General features: G+C 40.7%; 1 protein-coding gene across 2 annotated transcripts in view; it reads left to right on the top strand.

Annotated features, from left to right (window-relative positions):
* The window catches only part of lrfn5a (leucine rich repeat and fibronectin type III domain containing 5a), a 141191-nt gene that overhangs the window by 15329 nt on the left and 104344 nt on the right, over positions 1-21518 (top strand). Inside the window, exon 1 of one of the 2 annotated variants that reach the window (XM_085767239.1) lies at positions 9050-9134. The exons of the other annotated variant lie outside the window; for it this stretch is intronic. The gene's annotated coding sequence lies outside the window, so the exon portion shown is untranslated. Of the gene's footprint in view, positions 1-9049; positions 9135-21518 lie in introns of those variants that run through there. 2 annotated transcript variants of the gene reach the window in all.

Genomic DNA, 21518 nt, shown 5'->3' on the forward strand with positions numbered 1-21518 from the left:
ACGAGGAGTTTCTATTTGGTTATAAAAAAAGTCTCACGTTAATGTGGATGAATCTACGTTACCCACACTTGTTAATGGGCCCATTTTCGATAAATATATCGTTCTGTCTCTATCGTTATTTTGGCATTATTAGTGGTGACAGAAATGCTGGGTGAGCTGACCAGCGTTTCTTTACTTTCGGTTTCATGGCGAGTCATGAGAATAACGCCGCCGAATCGCCGTTTATGGTCGGAACTACGACGGTATGTAATCGTCTTCCAACCTCTGACTTTAATTCTTGATGAATGAAAACATGAGTCTGTCTTGCGCCGGTCAAAGAATTTCACGGTGCGCGGAGGCTCATAAATGTAGTGTGAAAACACTTCGCTTTTCCAAAACTCCTCGTTGTCCCTTTAATGTTTAAAGCCCCTGTACAGACTTTTCATTTAGTGTTGATTTTGGCGGCCCCTGTGGATGAAAGCGGTGGTGTTTTGCCGGAATGAAGACTGCATTTCCCACTGACGTGAAGACGTTTGTCTGGCCGGCGCGTGTAGATTTGTTTTGGAAGCGTCAGAAAGAAGACGGGACTTGCTTTGAAAACTTTTTTTTTTTTAGCAGCTATCTGCAGCGTGCATAGTGATGTATCTATTTGTATCGTTTCGTCAGTGGTCTGACCCGACCATGCCTTCTAGAGGTCTAGAATTAGACTACTTAGAAATAGCGTATCTTCACACTGATGGGCTCATTTGCTGTTGTAGGTGACAGAGACAGAGAGACAGAGACACATCAGCAGAAACCAGAGACTTTTGCGTATCCAGTTAAAAGCTCTGTACTGGGGCTTTAAAAAATATATACTTAAAAAAAATATATACAGCTCTGGGAAAAATTAAGAGACCACTCCCAAAATGATCAGTTTCTCTGGTTTTACTATTTATGGGTATGTGTTTGAGTGAAATTCAATTATCTTTTTTTTGTTTTATTCTATCAACTACCGACAACATTTCTCCCAAAATTGAAAAAAAAAATTGTAATTTAGAGCTTTTGACTAAACTAGTCTAAACAACAAAAATATCGTCTTACTCAAAGTCTTTCCAGACCTTGAATAATAATAATAATGCAAAGAAAACATGTTCATATTTATTCCTAAACAACACAGCAAGAATATTTTAACTCAGGAAGAGTTTATGAATCAGTTTTTGTGGGATAATGTCAATGTTTAATCCCAGCAGTGGTTTTTATATAAAACCAGATGTGGTTCAGGTGATGAGCTCATCAGTGTCTCATTAAGTACAATGAGTTTGTGTTTGTGTTTAAAAAAGAAAAGAAAAGAATGACTGTCGTACATGTAGAGATGCTTTTAAGAAACATTTGTGAAAGTGGTCTCTTATTTTTTTTCCGAAACAAATAAGAGACCACTTTCACAAAATGTTTCTTAAAAGCATCTCTACATGTACGACAGTCATTCTTTTCTTTTCCTGAGTTAAAATATTATTGCTGTGTTCTTTAGGAATACATATGAACATGTTTTCTTTGCATTATTATTATTATTCAAGGTCTTAAAAGACTTGATATTTTTATTATTTAGACAAGTTTAGTCATTAGCCAATAAAAGCTCTAAATGACAATTTTTTTTTTCAATTTTGGGAGAAATGTTGTCGTAGTTGATAGAATAAAACAATTGAATTTTACTCAAACACATACCTATAAATAGTAAAACCAGAGAAACTGATCATTTTGGGAGTGCTCTCTTAATTCTTTCCAGAGCTGTATGTGTATACCAGTTTATTATTAAGTCCGGCATCCACTAAAGGGCATTCCAACCAAATCTGTTATTTTCAGCAGTTTTACCTAATCAATATAAAACTTCAAGAAGGGAAATCAAAATATTATTAGTGGTGTAACGGATCACAGTTGATTCATGATTGGCGTGCAAGTGGTGGACTGATCGATGAAAACAAAAAAAAATCACGTAGGCGCACCGCCCCAGCCGAATAAACAGGCAATTAAAAAAACCTCGTATATTTGAAGCTGCAGCTCTACGTCGCACACAACAACAAGAAAATTGTTCATGAAATTGTTTAAACATGTTTATGACCCTGAACATCGTGACACACAACGTTAATATGGGTCGTTGCGGAAGGCACGCGTTCAAACGGCAGTTTCCACCTTCGGATGTTCTCATTTTTAAAATAATTTGAATTATTTTCAAGCGAAGTTGGTTCTGACAGATCTAGTCCCCACTAATTTTAGCCTGGGTGGAAAAAAACAGACAAGTAAGCACCATCTTAAACTGTCACATTAGCTGAACTCTGTGGTTTTATCATCTCACCTTTGGATGGATAAGCACACTCTAATGAAATTTGACATTTTTGGTACCTACAGTTCTGTAGAAAATCACATAGGGGCCACATTTTTATTCAAAAACAAACCATATTGCAATTATTTTGGCAGATAGTGCCATGTTTATTTGTGATTTCAGTTGGAATGATAATTTTTGCATTTATTGTAATTCACTAGAAAAAGAAAAATATAAAAAATGATGCTGTGGTCTTTGTTGGATATATAACGTTCCTTTACATCTTGTGGGTCACTCTGTTCCCTTTCTTGTTGTGGTTATACTGAGTCCAGGTATACAGCAACATACAGCGAGTGACCCAGTTGAACTTTGTTTCCCATGCAGTGTGACCTCATTCTGACTGTTAAATGAAACTGCAGCTGTTAATGTATCAACACGTTATGAAAACAAAAGTTGCATGATGTAATTGGATATCAGGGTTATAGAGAAAGGCAGTGCATTGCATTAACAATTCCTGAGAAATGACATTGACAGCAAACAGCTGTGTGTGTATGTGTGTGTGTGTGTGTGATCTCAGGTGATGTTAAGCTTACAGACAACAAGCTAGTTGGCCTTAATCCTGCATCAGAACAGAAGTACAGCTCTGTGCGTGTGTGAGTGCTAGTATTACATGTGTCATATGTAGCACGTTAACCACACACACCCACACGCAAACACAAGGTGAAATAAGCTTGTTAGCAAAGCTTTGGCTCAAAGTAAATATCTGATTGTGCTCAGAGTATCCAGGCAGGATTCATGTGTGTGTAAGTGAATACTGCAAAACATCAGCATGCATGTCATTTTAAACATGAGCATGCAGATCTTCTCTCTGTTGCCTTGTTATGTCAGTTGTTTCCATTTTGCAGTATTGCTCTTGATTACTATGTGTATGTGTGTGTGTGTGTGTTTTGGTGTTAATTTTTTTGACACGGCACATGATTACACATCTGTTCCACCTGTTACAGCAGCTAAATGTCAGCATCGACCCACTTTGAGACAATGAGTTTTATTTCCACAATATCCTGTAGGCGACACTATCGCTAATCACTTATCTCCCCCGTTCATGTGGCAGTAATCTTCTTTAATCTTATCGTTCCTATCAGCCTACCTTGTACTTGAGGAACCTGGGGAAGATTTTTGGCAACATAACGGCGACGGCGTTCCTCGAGGACCAGCTTTAATCTCGCAATAAGCCACTGTTGAGTACCAACAATAGACAGTTAAACACGTATGGATTACATTTGGAAGCATTTATTTTTCTGTCCTCTCCTGGCGTATCAACACGTGCTTGTTGAGTAAACTCACATCCTGTTGATGTCAACATCATATCCCCATTCAAATTGTGCGCCCACGTCTAGACTCTCTCCATCTCCACATTGTCTCTATGACACGTGAGACACTTTGTCTTCTCCTTCGGGAAGGAAGACATCACGGTGTGTGCGTTTGCTTGATACTTGACGAGTGTGTTTGTGCATGTATGTGTTTGTGATCATTATGTCGTGATCTGAAGCCATCTGGGTCGGCTGGCTCATTTGCATATCTGGTGTTAACCATTATAAATATTCATGACCAGGGTCTAAACTGGTATGAATATTCATTTTGCCTTCAGGCCGTAGACGGGTGGAGTGGCTCAGATTCCTATCAGCAGAACAGGAATGAACTCAACCTTTTGTGGTGGTGGAGGAGAACACTTGATGATCGCCACGGGCCCCTTCGTATGCTCTCCCAGCTCCATATGTATGGAGATTATTACATTTGCTTTAGTCACATGATGGCCGTATGTGATGCACAACGTCACTGACTTAGTTGAAACTGTGCCTGCAAGACAGATTGGGACAGATGGAGGCAGAAGCAAACTTGACTCATCTCAGGACGGACTAGGTTGAAAGTTACTGAAATATTTCAAAATGAGTGATGACCTGTAGGGCAAACGATCCGACAATGTCCAATTCAGAAGCTGCAGCAGCTGGAGTCAAAGTGTTAGCTAACGTGATGTGTCAGACTGATGCTGAATTCCTTATTTCTTTGTTAAAACCATTAATATCTTGTTACAATTTACCAATTAAAGGGATACTTCAACATTTTGGGAAATTGGCCCATTGCCATAATCCCTGTAGTCATAGCAGTAGGTTAGTTACCTTTATTTGTCATTGCAAGCTATTTTTAGAACGGCGGAGCAGAGCTGCGAGCTGCTCAGAGTTACACTACGGAGGCTAATGGGATTTCTTGGTTTCCCTCATCAAACTCATCAAATACACAATCCAACAACTCGGCACAGTCCCGAGACCAGCGGAGCAAGCTGGGCGACCGAGTCTCAGCTCTTTCTCCGCCGTCAGTCGGTTACGCCACTCGCCATAGCCAGTTATCTGCTCTGGCCACTACGGAGGTCTGGGTCTCGGGAAACACTGTGTCGTGTCACAGCACGTCTGCTTCGGCTGATGCGGGTCTCAGTCTTGATAACTGTGGTGCACCAGGACGGCGGAGAGCAGCAAAACCCAGCCGCCCCGTGTGCGTCGTCGGATCTCCGCCGCAGCGGAGCCTCCGGTAGCAGGCAGCTGTCTCCCGAGACCAGTGAACCAAGCCGGGCTCGTCCCCCGTCGCCAGGCGGTGATGGGCCCTGAGCAGGCGGCTGAATCACAACACCATGTTTCGGTCACGTCTGATCACTAATACACTCCAACATAATGGGGATAATAACTGCTTCATCCCTCAATTCTGTGAATATTGTAGATATGATTAGGCTACATTTTTATACGGTGGAAAACAATCGAATGGACGTAAAAAAACAACAAAAAACACGTAACTGAATTTACTTCCTAGTTCCGGCGGTGTTGCAAAGAACCAATCAGAAACTGGAAATTTAAACTCACTTCCGTTTCAATCAAACTCTCTCACACACACTACTATACTCTTTCACACACACCAGTATACTCATGCACACACACCACTAAACTCTCTCACATAGTGTGTGTGTGTGTATGAGTATGGTGTGTGTAGGAGAGTATAATAGTGTGTGTAAGAGAGTATAGTAGTGTGTGTAAGAGAGTATAATAGTATGTGTGAGAGAGTATGATAGTAAGTGTGTGTGACTATAGTAGTAAGTGTGTGTGACTATAGTAGTGTTTGTGAGAGAGTATGATAGTAAGTGTGTGTGACTATAGTAGTGTATGTAAGAGAGTATGATAGTAAGTGTGTGTAACTATAGTAGTAAGTGTGTGTGACTATAGTAGTGTTTGTGAGAGAGTATGATAGTAAGTGTGTGTAACTATAGTAGTAAGTGTGTGTGACTATAGTAGTGTATGTGAGAGAGTATGATAGTAAGTGTGTGTGACTATAGTAGTGTTTGTGAGAGAGTATGATAGTAAGTGTGTGTGTGTAACTATAGTAGTAAGTGTGTGTGACTATAGTAGTGTATGTGAGAGAGTATGATAGTAAGTGTGTGTGACTATAGTAGTGTTTGTGAGAGAGTATGATAGTAAGTGTGTGTGTGTAACTATAGTAGTAAGTGTGCGTGACTATAGTAGTGTATGTGAGAGAGTATGATAGTAAGTGTGTGTGACTATAGTAGTGTTTGTGAGAGAGTATGATAGTAAGTGTGTGTGTGTAACTATAGTAGTAAGTGTGCGTGACTATAGTAGTGTATGTGAGAGAGTATGATAGTAAGTGTGTGTGACTATAGTAGTGTTTGTGAGAGAGTATGATAGTAAGTGTGTGTGTGTAACTATAGTAGTAAGTGTGCGTGACTATACTAGTGTTTGTAAGAGAGTATGATGCAACATGTGAGAGCAAATGTGAATTATTTCCTAAACGGCCTCTCATACATATATACTCGACATACAGTACACACATTGAAGACATAGTAATAAAAACATGATTTCTGACACAGCGGCTACAGAACTGGGACTGGTTTTATTATAAGTGTTATAAGTATAAGTTACTTGCAGTAAAGACAGATGCAGGCCAAATCAGAGCTGAAACTGTGAGGATTGTAACTTCAGTATTTACATAGAGGAACAATTATTCTGAAAATAAGCATCCAAGATGCACACCACAGGGTAATGACATTACTTTTGAAATAATTAATGAGTTTAATACCAGAGAGGAGCATCGTCTGTCTCACTCCAGTTGATGCTTTGAATATAAAAGTGTGTGTGTGCTCTGTGTGTGTTTGTGGGAGTGAACCATCAATATGCAGCACAGAAGGTTCAGGAAGTTCCAAAGTATAATCTCTCTCTCGCACACACACACTCACAGTGTTTCAAGCATTGTAGTGAATATTGATAAACATGGTAATATGAGATGTGCGCTACAGAAAGCAAATATAGGCTTTGTGCCTTTGAGCTCCTACTTTTCTGAATAAGAAAATACATACTTACCATATTAACTACCATACACAACCCATACATGCACACAGAGGGAGGTATCTGTGATAGAAGCGCAATCATTGATTGCTCATGTATTTACATATGTCAAGATGATATTTCATCATTTCTCTGTTGTTATAAGGATGGAATTATTTCTATTAATATTACATTCAATTTAGCCTGTCACAGTGTCACATATGTAAGAAGAACGCAACACACACTCACTCAGCTAATGTGCTGTGTTTTAACATGGACATAAACTGAAGAGAGAGAGAGGTGAGCAAAACTTCTATTGGTCTCTACTCTCTCCCTTTCTGTTCCTTCATTGACTATTATTTTATATGGTTAAAAAACATAGGCAAGCTGTCGTGACACAAATAAAGATGATGCAGGAACAAGAGGTTATTTTAATACATTTGTGTGTGTGCACATGTATGGAGAGAATGGAAGTAGATCTAGGATGAGTTAAGCTTCGTTCAGCCACACAAACTCTGCGTGCATACACACAATCATACTGTCCCGAACGTTTTAAGAGAGCACATGAATTATTCACTACATCAGATAAAGGGAAAGAGATGGACTGAGAGACAAAGAGAGAGTGATGGAAGTGGAGTGTGGGTGAGACAAGGAGAAAGACATATAAGGACAGACATGGACAGCAGGTTATTATATTGTATTAGCAGTAACGATGACAAGACACATTGTGCAGAGCACAGCGTGTCATCATCTACTAAACCATCTCTAGAAATCCACAGGCTGTTATTTTACATTTAGATAAATAAATAAAACAACTCCCTTCCCTGTCAGAGTACATGGCATTACTTATGTAAAGCCAGAGACTTTGGAAATCAGGGTCTTTCTCTGACTAGAGGGATGTTTTTGCTTCGTGAAGGAAAGAGTTTATCCTGTGAAAATCCACACCCAGCAGCAGCTTAGTTGCAGCATCTGTGCAGCTTTCCACCCAGATACGCTTTATCAGATCCAAGCACGGAGCCTCTTTTGTATTCTACTACTAATACAGTGACGCTGGGGCACTTCAATAACAGCACGCGACCCAGATGCTTGATCCAATATTAGACTAGAAGTTAGTAAGTGCAGGTATCAGCTGCACACAGCTGTGGTGCTCTGCAGTAACGGTAGTGATACAGTCTGTGGTGATACAGTACATGTGTGGAACAATCAACCCCATAACCACACCACACCACAAATGAATAACCTGGACTATGATTTACATCACTATTAATATATTTTAAATATTTGAAAAAACCTGAAAGGTGATGCAACATTTTAGTTTCCAAATGTTTCCTGTACAGTACAAAAAGCTCTGGATTATACAGTACACAGATTGAAAAAAAAAAACATAATATAGTTTGAACCTGTATAGTCGACTGTATGCTTCAGTGCAATCATCATCAGTATAAAAAGAAGTATAAGGACGTTATTTCTCTCACAATAGGTTTTGTTGTCAGAGTAGTGGCTCACTATTGGTGCAACTAACTCAGAAAACGTGTTTTAGTCATGTGACACAGTGGTGGTCTGCAGGGCAGTCACAACATTTCATACCAATTTGCATTTACAATACACTAAGTTGAATGAGTGTATTGCCTAAACATAACTTGTAGGTCTGACATATTTAACAACTCCATTGACTGAACTAGATGATAGAAATGTCATAAACTCTTTGAATAAGATGAAATAAGTAGTTTCTAGTATCATCGTCTTCCTCTGGTTGGACTTAGTCAGAAAACAACAATGGTGGTTTGCAGGAAGTAGAGTTTATTTACAGACACAATCATTGTGTTGCCTTCCTTGGTGTTTCTTGACCTCCTGAAACCGAATGCTTTTTGTGCTGATACTGTAGCTGTGCAGCAGTGGCTTTACTCCGGATCCTTGACGCTGATCTCTGAACTGCTAACAGTGCCTTTTAGGAGACAGACTGAAGATGCATTATCTCTTAAGTACTGCACATGTTGCACCTTTAGCCGGGCAAACATGGCGGTGTAAACAGGGTGTTCAACCCGAGCTATGAAAGGCTTTGGAAAGAAACATTAGTAGCCATATAATCCTGTAGCACTCTTGTAGCAATTACCAGGAGCAAGACAGAGAAAAATGAATGAGATAAAAGGGAGGATTAGAGGATAAACAATTGCAGGAAAAACTTGCAGAGATAAGAGAAAGAGAGACTGGGACACAGGAAGAGAAACAAAATACTGGAGTGATTGTAGGGCCGTATTGAATTTCATCATTTATTCAGTAGTTCAGCAGAATGAGAGAGGAAGGGGTGGGGTGGGGGGGTGTAAAGTGAGAGTGAGCGGCCCTAAGAGGCTTTAAAATACCCTGTAAGAAGTTTGATATCAGGTTTCCTAATCTTCTTTCTCCATTTCATCCCTCAACCATCAGCTCCACAGCTGGCAGCCAGTCATTTGGGAAGACCGGCCCCACAGTACGACAATGAGGTAATTTGCATTCACTTATGCTATATTTCTGCCCCTAGTCACATTAAACTTGGGAGGAGGAAGTCAGCCGGGTCTCGGCTCAGAACCATTTTATTAAAATGATTAGTATTCATAGAAAACATTTCATCCCTCTGGGCACGTGTCAAACTAAATCGAAAAAAAAGATGTTATCAATAATAACTTCAGAAACTACATATTATTGTTGTTGTTATTATTATTGCAGCTATTAAAGGCTACATTTACATGTGCTGTAGCTGCAGTTTTACAGTTGACATATTTGAAATACTGAAGCAATTGTGTTTGAAGTGGAAACTCAGATAATAAAGTTTCAGTTGAAGGGAAAGATCTGAAATCATCAAAGTCATAAATCATCTCAGTCATGACAGTATAATACTGAGCTGGAAGTCAAAGTTTTAGTAAACGTCCAGAGAAGATTTATGTTAGACAAATGAGAGATGTTCATGTTCATGTAAATACCTCATCTTCAGAATCAGAACAAGGATAGAATAAGTTAACTGTGGCATTTCAGTGAAACATGTTACCAGGCAGGCGACTGGTGAATTGTCTGTCATTACTTTTAGCTTAGCTTTCATAAGGGACACATTCACCCATTCACATTCATTCATACTTTTTTTCCCCATACAGTATATGTAGCACTCTTCTTCTATACAGTACACACCTACATACACACATTGATACTATACTCAAATACATTTGAATGCATTTTATGGCCTGCTTTATGTTACAACATAAAACAAATATTGCAACAATTCAAAACTAGATAATAAATGTGGACATGAAAGAAAACATTCAGACTTGCCTTTGGTAGTGGAAATATGTAGATTATCGAAACCCTTCGGTTTTTCTTGACAAAACAATTAGCTTTGGTTCCCTAATGAATTTGAATCCGTAATTAACATTTGGTTGTTGCATTTTGACAAATGTATTTCAGCTTTTTCACCACATAATAACAAAAAAGCTTCATATTAAACAACCTTAAAACCATTTATAGACAGGATTATATATGTTTGTCTTTTGCGTCTTAATTTATAGCTTTAAAAATTAATTTTAGAAAAAGAAATATCACATCACAGAAAAAATATTCACACCACATTTGTTTTTAAATGTAGTGAAAAAAGTCAAATGCAGTTCAACTCACTAGTCAACAACAACACAACAACAACATAATGATTCCAAGACAACGTTGGACATGATGTTCAAACAGTGTGGGAGTGAAAATCATTAGCCTGTTGAAATTGTCTGAAGAGTATGCAGTAGTGTGAATTATCTACAGTATGTGAATACTTTATTTATATTTCTTCCCAATTTTAAAATTTGTAGATCTCAAATGTGTGGGTGCATTGTTCATATTTATCATGTTTGAATACAGTATTGCTTTGCTGTGAACTAATTCAAATCAAAGGAAATGATGACGAGGCAGTTCATGCTAATGAAAGAGCAAGATCAAGTTTCTGCTCATTTATCTGTGAGAGATCTGTTCACTGGAAATAACTGTAGCTACAGAATCTCTCCAAGGCCGATCTGGCTGGAGCAAGAGGTTCTGGGAAATCTGAAGAGAGCAAACAAGTTTTCACAGCAGTTCAGTAGGAAAGGGAGACCCTCCACTTGTTCCTGTCAGTCATCTGCTCAGCTTCAGAGCTTCAGAACTGTCCCCCTTCACTGTGCTGTGGAAGACTGACTTTCATTGTTGGCATTCTCTGTGGAGGCCTCCACACCTGCAGAGCTCTTGCTGTTTGAGTAGAGCATCACGTATTTGGCACTAGACGTAGTGACAACACGAGAGGAACCGGAGAAGATTGAGAAAAAAGACTGAAGCTGCTGGTAAATGCTGACTGAGTCTACACGTCTCTGCCTTTCTTTGTTTGGGCGTTTTTCTATAACTGCACCATAACATGCCAGTTCATGTTCATGGCTAGAAAAGAATTAAATGGATAGTTCACCCAAAATTGAAATTGCACTCATTATCTACTCACCCTCGTGTGGACTAAGGGCTGGGAGAAGTTTCAGAGTCCTCCGTGGCTTCTCTGAGTTACAGGCGGTCTCGGCGTAGCAGTGCATGTCCATATAACGGTTGCAAATGGATACCAACTGTCTTCGTAACAAGAAGACACACCAAAAGACATCCAAATACCTCCATGCTGCTCGTATGTAATGTCCGTCTTGTATTGAAGCCCCGAAATGCGAAATTGTCCCGAAAAAAAAGTCTATATTTCAAGCTTGTTTTGTAGCGGAAGCTCCTCTTCCTGGTTCGTCAAATTTGGACGGACCAGGGTCTGTCCTCTTCCCAGTTCGTTCAAACTTGACGTAGATAATGAGTGCAATTTCAATTTTGAGTGAACTATCCCTTTAATGACCATGTCACACAAGTGCTTTCTCTACCACAGAGGGTGTGGTCTCTCATAAATCAAAATATATTATATATAACTCATCAGATGGAAACTGGTCATCCTGCATTGCCAAACCATAGGAAAAAAAACTTTATTGCTTTGTAATTAAATTCAGATTATTCACACTCACTGACATAAGAGACGAGGTTGATTTGCTGGAACGTGTTCAGTTTTTGCTTTTCATGCTGATAATGTAGGTTTCTGAGGTGTGATAGATAGATAGCCTTTATGCTAGAAAAAGCCATGCTGCATATTTATTAAAGTATTTATCAACAGCGCACAAGGCTTCGATGGGGGGAAAAAAAAGGTTTAACATAAACGTCTCGGTGCTGTCAGTCTCACAACGGTTTATTTGCATATTTTAATTATTTATTTGACGTGGGATATTTCAAAGACCTTGAACAATATATAGCAGCTTCAATCCAAAATAGACGACACTGACTGTGAAGTGAGGAGCTGTATCAACATCCACACGTCTGATATTTCTTTTTTCTGCTGGCTGATTAGATAAGATGGTGATAAGTCGCCAACATGTGGCCATCTGTTTCAGCTGGAGTCCAGGGTGACACCAGAAAGGTCCTGCCTGAATAATGTGACTGTGTTTCTATTTTGTCTCCAAACCTGCAGGGAAGCCAGCTACTTGTTATCTGTTAGCAGCTGTTCTATTCAGACTGACAAGAACCCAGAACAACACATGGCCACCTACACACACACACACACATACACACATACTGGGCCAGGCTGCCAGATGCTGAACCGACCAGGTAATTGAGAGGAGGAATGGATGGATAAAAGAGGAGTGAAAAAAACCAGGAGAAAAGAGTAGAATGTGTGAAAGTGAGGGAAAGATGCTGGTTTAGTCACAGGGGAGAGGAGGAGGAGGGAGGTGTGAATGTGAAAAGGAGAGGAAACAGGAAGCTTTGGTTGCTGTGATAGTCAGTGTTACATGGTGTTCAGACACATACAGATTACATCATTTGCCCACCCTCTTTTATATACTAAAACATTTTTGGTAAATTTTCACTCAACGAGAAAAGCAAAACTACATATTTGGCAATATTTCAATTTTTTTTATATTCATACCAAACTTAAAGCCAAAAGAAATCAGAGAATAATGAGGAGACCTGCAAACTTTGTGTGAAGGTGGCAACAGCACTGTTTTTGTTAAAGGTCCAGTGGGTAAAACCGTGATATTCAACGTTCAGTTTCTAGATTGCAGCACTGACTCGCTTGCTAGCACTCCCCCCTCCCGTCGGCAAAGTGACAGACTTGTTAACCACGACGGGGAGTATTTCAGGAGCATGGAGCCATGAGGTGAAGATCTGAACCATTTTACGACATGTCTGCTGTTTACTACTCCTTCTTTCCTTCCGCCTTCTTTGTCGTTGGTTTATTTATGATCATGAAACTTGTGAAACGTGCTCTCTGGCTGGCTGGATTTTCCGTTCAGGCTGCCGTACAAACATGGCTGCACAAGATGACGACACTCTCTAAAGCAAGACCCTTGCTATATGTATATATAAAAGAAGAATTAAAAGGCTACGAAAAGCAAACAGATTTGATTTTATAGCAATTATACACTTATACAAATATATCCATGGGTATAGTCAGATTTAGCCAATAAACCCTGCCAACTATTACATACTGAACCTTTAATGCTGCTTGGAAACTTTCCACTTCATGGCATCCCCACGGGAAACCCAAGAAAGTTGTATGTAGAGGTGCGAAAGAGGAGAGGAAATGGATGGATGATAGCATGGCAGAGGTCAGGCGGATGGAGAGAGGTTTAGATGAGGGAGCAAAGCAGAGGTCAAATTAGAAAATGTAACCGCACATCACACCGTGGCGAGGATGAGAGGACAAATAGGGACATGGAGCATAGAGGAGAAGCGAAAAAAGAAATGTAAAGATGAGAAGAACATAGTGAGAGGAAATTTTCCAGAAAGAGAGAGGCGAGTATCCAAGTAGTGAAATGGTACTCAGATACCGCCTAAGCCGAGCAAGTACTGGAGTACTTGGGTATCGGCTGCAGCCCTAGTTTTTCATTTATTTATATTGTGGTGTTGATCCCTGACCAATCAAAACCACTGATGTATTGAATCCTATCCTGCTGACGGGAAACCATAGGAGTTGCTAGGATGCTTTGACGTGATGGCTTTCACAATGATTAAATAGACCGGTATTCCTGTATGTGGACTAAACACCTGTTCACATTTCAACAGAAAAACAAGAGTCTCACTGTGTGGTCTGCGTTGCTCTTGGACCCCACAGGTGGAGCCAGTTTCCCGCTTTTTGGACCCCACCGTTATAGAAAAAGCAACACACGCAACACATACATTAGCCTGACCATTTAAATGCTGTTTATACAGCTCAATTCAGTTCACAGTGGGCAAGCTGGGAGCAGCTTCACAGCCAATTCTCTAAATACCCCTACTGTGTGTGTGCCTGTGTGTGTGTGGGGCTGTTTGCTAATGGGAATATGGCGGTGGGTTAACGTTGCCAGCAAGCCTCTTCATTAGGGTTATAATGATGTCAACAGACAGACAGACAGACAGATACACCCGGAGAGAGGACAGACATACAGACAGAGTGTAGGAGTGTTACTGTCGCCGTGCTTTTCCAGTACAAATCTTTTCACTCAGATGAGGGCGAGAGAGCATCAGAAACACTTTGGAAATGTGAGCGAGTGATGCCAATTCATCTCGGAGGAATGACTGTGAAGTAGCAATGCATACAAACAAACATGTACAAATACATAAAGACACACACTCACAAGGCAATTTGCCACCTCCCTTGTTAGATAAACTAAATGTGCCCCCGCCTGTTAATTTCATGATGATTTTGGGGGGGAATCTGATAAAAAACAACAATTGCCACACAGCAATTCCCTTGGTTGTCTCTGCATAAGTTTCCCACTGAGTGATGCACACACACACACACACACACACACACACACACACACACACACACACACACACACACACACACACACACACACATTTGATAGGTCTCGGTCTTGGCAGCGAGCCCTGCCTCTGTGTTCCTTGACAAACCAGGGGCATAATGGATCCCACATAACATTGGCGCACACACAGACACAGATGCACACACAGACAAACACGGGGGAAAACACACAAGTGCAGAGGCATAATTGAGATGTTTCAACATGAGACGGAGAGGGAATCGGCACACGATGGCACATATGCAAATTCAGCCAAACAAACAAACCATAAACACACACATGCACGAAACACACACTAAACACACAATACAAAGCCGTAGCAGCCAGACCATGAGTCAGAGGAGATGTAAGCTTAGCATTTAGTGATTTATAATCATGGGGAAGCGTCCAGCGGATTGTGCGGATGGTCACTGTTTCTCAGCAAGTACTGAAGACGCAGATGCTTTTACATTTAGAAATTGTCCATTCGGTGCTTTTCTGACATTTAACAAGTAATGATTTTAATGTCTCAGTTGCATTTTGTCTCTCTTCTTTTCTGCACCAAATATACAGGTCGGATCATAGTATATAGCTCTTTTCATAACATACAAATTCTACATCATATAGTGCTATGATTCAAAATGAGTTTCCTATATATACTGTATATATACACACACACACACACACACACACACACACACACACACACACACACACACACACATATATATATATACTGTATATACGTATATATATACTGTATATATATATTAACCGTGATTACAACCAATTCTGCTTCTAATTAGACAATTTATATCTTTACTTATGCTGACATAGATTATTAGAGATCTAGGAGGCCCATTGTAAAACTTAATTTGATTTCATCACCATTAGTGATGCCCAGCATGCATCCACCTGCTGCTTCCTCTTGTTAATCCCCTATTATTGTCAGCGTGACAAGGTCACAGTTCTGATGCTAAACATCAACTCTTTTCTATTGTCACTCAGTAGTCCATGAAAATAATAAATATTAGATGGATATTCAATATGAAGTTCTTCTTTGTTCCTCTGCTGCCATTTTGCATCTAAATTTAGTTCATTTTGTTCCTTTGGCTACTCGGATTCCACCTTCACAACCTGACCATCACATTTACCACCATTATACATCATCATTAGGGGATTTTGCACTGGATGCCAGTTGCCTCTGAACGCCAAACTGGATTGTGTGTCAACTTTGGTTCTAACATGTTTCTGCCAGCCCTCTCTTCTTCACTTCCAGGGAAAGTATTCGCCGAGATCAGGGTTCTTTTCCGGCAAAGTGGTGTCTCACGTTCATCCAGTTGGCATCATTTCACCTCACAGGTTTCTACTATCAGCCACTGGGAGTTTCCCATTATTATGGCACTAATCTGCCAACTGAGCCGCCTCATGGCACCTCGTTGAAATGTTTAGCTTTCTAACAGTAGATCTTTTCACACAGTTCCCACTTTCGTAACCTGGAGACCGAGGATATTGGATCCTAATGGTTACTTATTATGGTACGACGTCACAGCCTCACTTGAGTCCTACCACCTCGCTTGTCCTCTCACCTCAGGATGAAACAAATGGAGAAAAAAGAGAGCAGTGGCATCGTGTGTGTGTAAAGTTGACAGGTGTTAGAGTTACAGGGTCATTACCACCCTAATCACCCAGTAATGACACACTGGGAGAGATGGGAACTAAACAGTCCCCCCGCCACCCTCCTCTTTTCCCCCTCTGCATCTCTCTTCAGCTCTCTTCACCTCTCTGTGTGACCTTGCAGCAATCAATCAGTATGCAGGCAACTCCTTGCTGATTGCAAACTGTGTGCCCGACTGTCTTTGTGTGAAATAAGATGAGTTGAAAACGGTGTTTGTTGGCTGTGATTTGGAGCTTGTGTGCGGGGAGATGACTGTTTGAAAAGTGCACGATGAGTCAAGAGGAAGTGACATGTGTTATGCTTGGTGGACAGCAGCAGTGATAGTATGTTGCAGTGTAGCAGACCACGCACACATGCATACAAAGGCACCGAACAAGCAGTCAGTGTTGCATTAAGAGCTTTTAGCACTTCTTCCTTGACACTGTTGGGAAACGCAAACGCACTCAGACACAAGCGAGACTCCATCTTGCTGTGTTATTCTCTCAAGGCTGATCCAGGAGCTGCAGGTGTGTCTGCTGGTCTGAAGATGGTAAGATGCTGCTTTTTTAGGGAGGTTTGGATACTGTACATGCTTCCTGTGTGAACCTCAATGAGTAGTTTAGATTTTTCTGTTGTTTTACCATGATTTTCTTATTTTATCATCACCAGTTTTTATATATGAAATGTCAGGTCCATGTTTATCTATTCCATGTATATGTTTTTTTTCTTTTTCCAAATTTCTTTTATCAATTTCTGCAGACAGTACTGAAAAGTACATCAGTTCCACATTATGTCAGACCGTCTGCTTTAGAATGAAAAAAAACAACACTACCACAAATCCCACTATCCCTCCTGAAAACCTGTGCTAGATGTAGTCACAGTAAACAACAAAATTGTTACATAGCAACAAGGTAAAAATAGAGTAAAATATTAGAAGAAGGGAAGAAACATCCATGTATATGTTTTGAGGCAGACTGTGTGGGTGCTCAAGTGATCAATTAAGCAGGTCAATCAAATAAGTCGTCCTTAGGAAAGTATTGTGCAGCACTGATTAAAAGAGAGGAAACCAACCAAACCAGGGTCATGCCAATCACCGCAACTCTGCCTAGAAGTGGACGGACATCACAATTTTCACAAAGAAGCACCAGAAAAAAAAAAGAAAATGAGGTAAAGGCCAGCCCACACATCACCTGCCAGAGAGTTGCAGACATCTTCTTCAGGCATCATCTGGGATAAATGTACATGCGTCATCAATCAAGCGAAAAATGAACGTGGGAGAGTTGCCAGAAGGAAGACTCTGCTCTGAAGAAAGAACAAAGTCGCCTGTTTAAACTTTGCCAGAGATCACTTGGACAAATTAGAGGCTTTTGGAGGTCCATTCTCTGACAGTTGAGTCCAAAATGGAATTATTTGGCCACAATCACAGGCGCCATGTTTGGAGGGTTCACAGACATTCAAGCAGAACTGTATATCAGAACAGGAGAGTTTCCCTTTAGAGACAGAAAAGAAAATAATTTTCATTTTTAGCTTGATCTACTGTCTTTGCTGGTAGTGCAAAATGGGAAGGTTACACAAGCTGGTTGAAGTTAGCCCACAAAGGGTTCCTATTAAAAGCGTCCTCTAGCCTTTTTTTTTTAAATTCTAGTAAGATTCACACAGGGATGAAGTTTCAAAAGCATTTTAGTCCATCTAAATCCATTTATGGATCCTTTATCAAATCATTTTAAGTGGTTTGGTGACAAATTAAACAGGTTCTCACTTTCACACGATGAGAGAGCAGGTAAATATTTAAGCAGGGAGTTGTCGTCTCCCTCTTTGTTGAACGCACCCTCCTGCAAGTATTGTATTTGGCAGCTGTTTTGTTGAGTTGGTGAAATGTATCCAGAGATGATTCTGTTACTCACCCAGCATGGATCCATCGCCAGGGCCTCCAGGCTTTCTTTCTTTTTCCTGTTGTCTCTTTGAAAACAAAAGGGCCGCTGGCTCACTCAGTGGGTAGGGCTTAATGAAATAACCAACAACATGACTATGGAATGAAGGTCTGTAGCTCCCCACAGCTGGATGTGTTTGTTCAGACAGTGGCATGTGTCAGTCACATTTGGATTTTTAGTCCGAGCTATCACATGGAGGAAATCTTCATAGGTTTATGGAAACGGTGTGTTCGCTGTCCTTCCTCAGTCCTTATCATACCATCCTTGCCATACTTTGTTGGCAGAAAAGTAATCAAAACAAGCATTATGTTTGGTCAGCACTGAGCTGATGACCCTGTCTCTTGACCATGCCTTATGAATATATATTTGTTATGATTTGATGCTTTACAAATGAAGCTGAATGAGTCACATAACCATCTGTAACCTACTCTCATTGATTTAAATTTAGATGCACCGGATAATAGAAACATCTGTTAGTACAACAAAACACATTCTTCAGAATGACCATGGAGCTGAATTAACAAAAAGCTAACATTATACCCTTATTGCTACAATATACTAGATTGAATTGAACTAGGTGTACTTTTAAGACATATCCGCTACTTGTAATGCTTTCAGAAATCGTTGCTGAGTTGTATGTGTTTCCTTTAAAGTCAAGCTGAGTTTTTAAACAATTACTCAGCTGTGCAGGATTTTTCTGCTGCAGAGGTTCTCTGTGTCTGCAGCTACATGATAATTCCACAAAGTGGAAATGGCTGGCTGTTACCTATGTGAAGGGGAAGAGAACTGATTAAAGTTGAAAATGTGTAAGGAGTATGATTATGGCATGCTGGGATGGTTAAGCAGCTTTTTTGGGTAGGTTGTTTATTTTATATTCCTATACAGTACAGTAGGTACAAGTCTTTTCTCTAAAGCTTTTGTGCATATACAGTTAAACCACAAGAGAAAATATGTTTTGTAAGAGACGTAACCTGCTGGCTGGAGTATGATTATAGTCAACCTGTTCAATCACAATATATTCCATTATAGTTTTTAGGAGATTTAGCTAATGATAACTCAAACTATTTATCTATATTTGTGACAGACATTGTGTCTTCTGGCACTTGGTGTTGTGTTAGGAGAGCAGAGGTGTCAGGATGAAGTGTTTCAGGCCAAATTAATTACCAAATTAATGAAACATGCTGATGCTCGCTTCTCCTCATCAACATTTCTTGTTCTGTTTTACGCAACTTCAGTCTTATTAAGAGCAATCCATTTTAACACTTGAACAGCGCAGTGGATGCTATGAGTTTATGGTTGGTATATTTACATCAGATACATTGTCAACACAGGCAGCACAGCAGTGAAAGGTTTACAAAAAGCACAACAGCAAAGGTTGAGAAACATAACAACTGGATCATGCTCACATCAGGAAAGCTGCCTTCTAGACAACTGGTCAGACCAAAGGACAAACACTCAGATTGAAGATCGCGTAGGCGTGCACATAAATGTTTCACCTTGTTGGCGGCAAGCAATTGTCTTATGCTCGAACATAAAAAAAGGAATAATGCTTCGTTCCAGGCAGGCTTTTGAACCCTTCAGTTACGACTTCAAGTCACGGCTTACGGCTTTGTAGCATTCTAGGCAAGTTACGCAAAACTGTTGGAACGCAAGGAATTCTGATAGCAAGATGTAAATAAACAAACGTCGGTGTATGGAGTTTCTGCTTTCAATTTCAATCGCCATGTCTCATTTCAGTGAAACAGAGGAGGGGAAGCGGCTCATGAGATAACAGAAGCTGTTCTACCTTTTAAAGCTATAGTGCGTAACTTCTGTCGCCCCCTAAAGGATTTTTGCGTTATTACAACGATACGGCCGGCACCTATGGCCCGGTCTAACCCTCCCCTCCCCTCCTCTCCCCACCGCTACCCCTGTAGCTGCATGATGCCGGTAATGCACATCACACACAGTAACAGTAACACTCGCAACACACCACATGCTGCTGGTCACGGACCACGGTTCACGGACTATAACACTCGCGACTCGCCGCACACTGCTCGTCACAGCACACAGACTCCCCGCAGTAAGTTACACACAGCAACACGGGCTACACACCTTGTAACTTACTGCTAACGATGTGGCTAACACCAGGCTGCTAACAAGTGTTGCTTCTAGCAGCAGCGGAGCGCTCTCCTCCCTCCTCCCTTCTTGTTGTCAGGTAAAACCGAGTAAAACACGTAGTTTCAGTCGTTTCCTGTCGGCCAGCGCGGGAAAGTCGCTCCAAGACAGTAAATACAAAAAGAACAAATACTGAAAAATACCGCAAGGCGTTTGAGGAGCCAAATGGCTTAATCAGCGTTGTATAATCTCCTCTTGTAGTGGCTTGGGTGAAACCGATATTTACAGACACATAGAAGTTACGCACTATAGCTTTAAAGCAGATATCAGTGGAATGTTTTTGTTAATATAAGTCCTAAATAGTCCTATTTTCCGTCAGCAATCACTTACATGAAGTATTTCAGCCTAAACACGAGTCTCTCCGTCACTCTGCTCTGCTGTAACCCGAGGAGAAAATTTTCCTTGTGGGATACAAGTGTTATCCAATGAGGGGAGAGAACGGCATGAAGGGCTGTGTGTGCAGCCAAGGGATGCGCGTGAATGTGGTGACGTAGCACGAGGACCAATTGATGCCTGACAAGGGCGGGGGCTGCTAACTCATGGTGCGTTCAAGGAAACTCGTACTTTGTGTTTTTCCTTCCTGTGAAGTCATACCAGTTCGATCTGGTACGAGTTCACGGGTCGGAAGTTACGAGTGGCCGTTATAGGGAACTTTCACAGACAACAGGACGGTAAAAACACGAGCTACGGGTTACCTGGAACGCTACCAAGTCGTAGTTGTGACTTGAAGCTGTAACTTACGGTTTCAAAAGCCTGCCTTGAACGCAGCATTAGCCGAAACGGCCGTGCCACTGATATCTGCTTTAACTTACATTATTTGTATTTTTTGAAATATATTTGTGTTGATTAATGCACTGAAAACTTACTGATGCTAGAGCTGCTGCCAATAATGCTTTAAAGCCCCAGTATGTAGGAATTCCCCCATCTAGCGGTGCGGTTGCATATCTGAACGTATTCTTGATGTTGCATTCACGTGAAATCAGGCAGACGTCAGACAGACAACAGACGCTGCATGTAACAGGATAAACAAGCGTCTATAAGTGGTCCGCCAGCACGAGGCAAAACAATGCAGGCGTGACATGATATGTTGTCATGGTGACGTTGTTTTGTTTACCTGACCCATGTTTTTACCATCTTTCTAAATCTTTTTAAATTGATCTAAAATGATATCCGGTTGGTTTGCCGACGGCCGTCTGCCTGACAGTTTTAACAGGCGCTACCTGGCCGCTACCAAAACTTTTCCCCGAGCTGACAGCTCCGCTGAGTTTCTATGGTTACCTACGGTCACAC

Source organism: Trachurus japonicus, chromosome 22 (assembly GCF_045865225.1).
Source record: "Trachurus japonicus isolate A0001 chromosome 22, Traja_1.0".
Taxonomy (NCBI): Eukaryota; Metazoa; Chordata; class Actinopteri; order Carangiformes; family Carangidae; genus Trachurus; species Trachurus japonicus.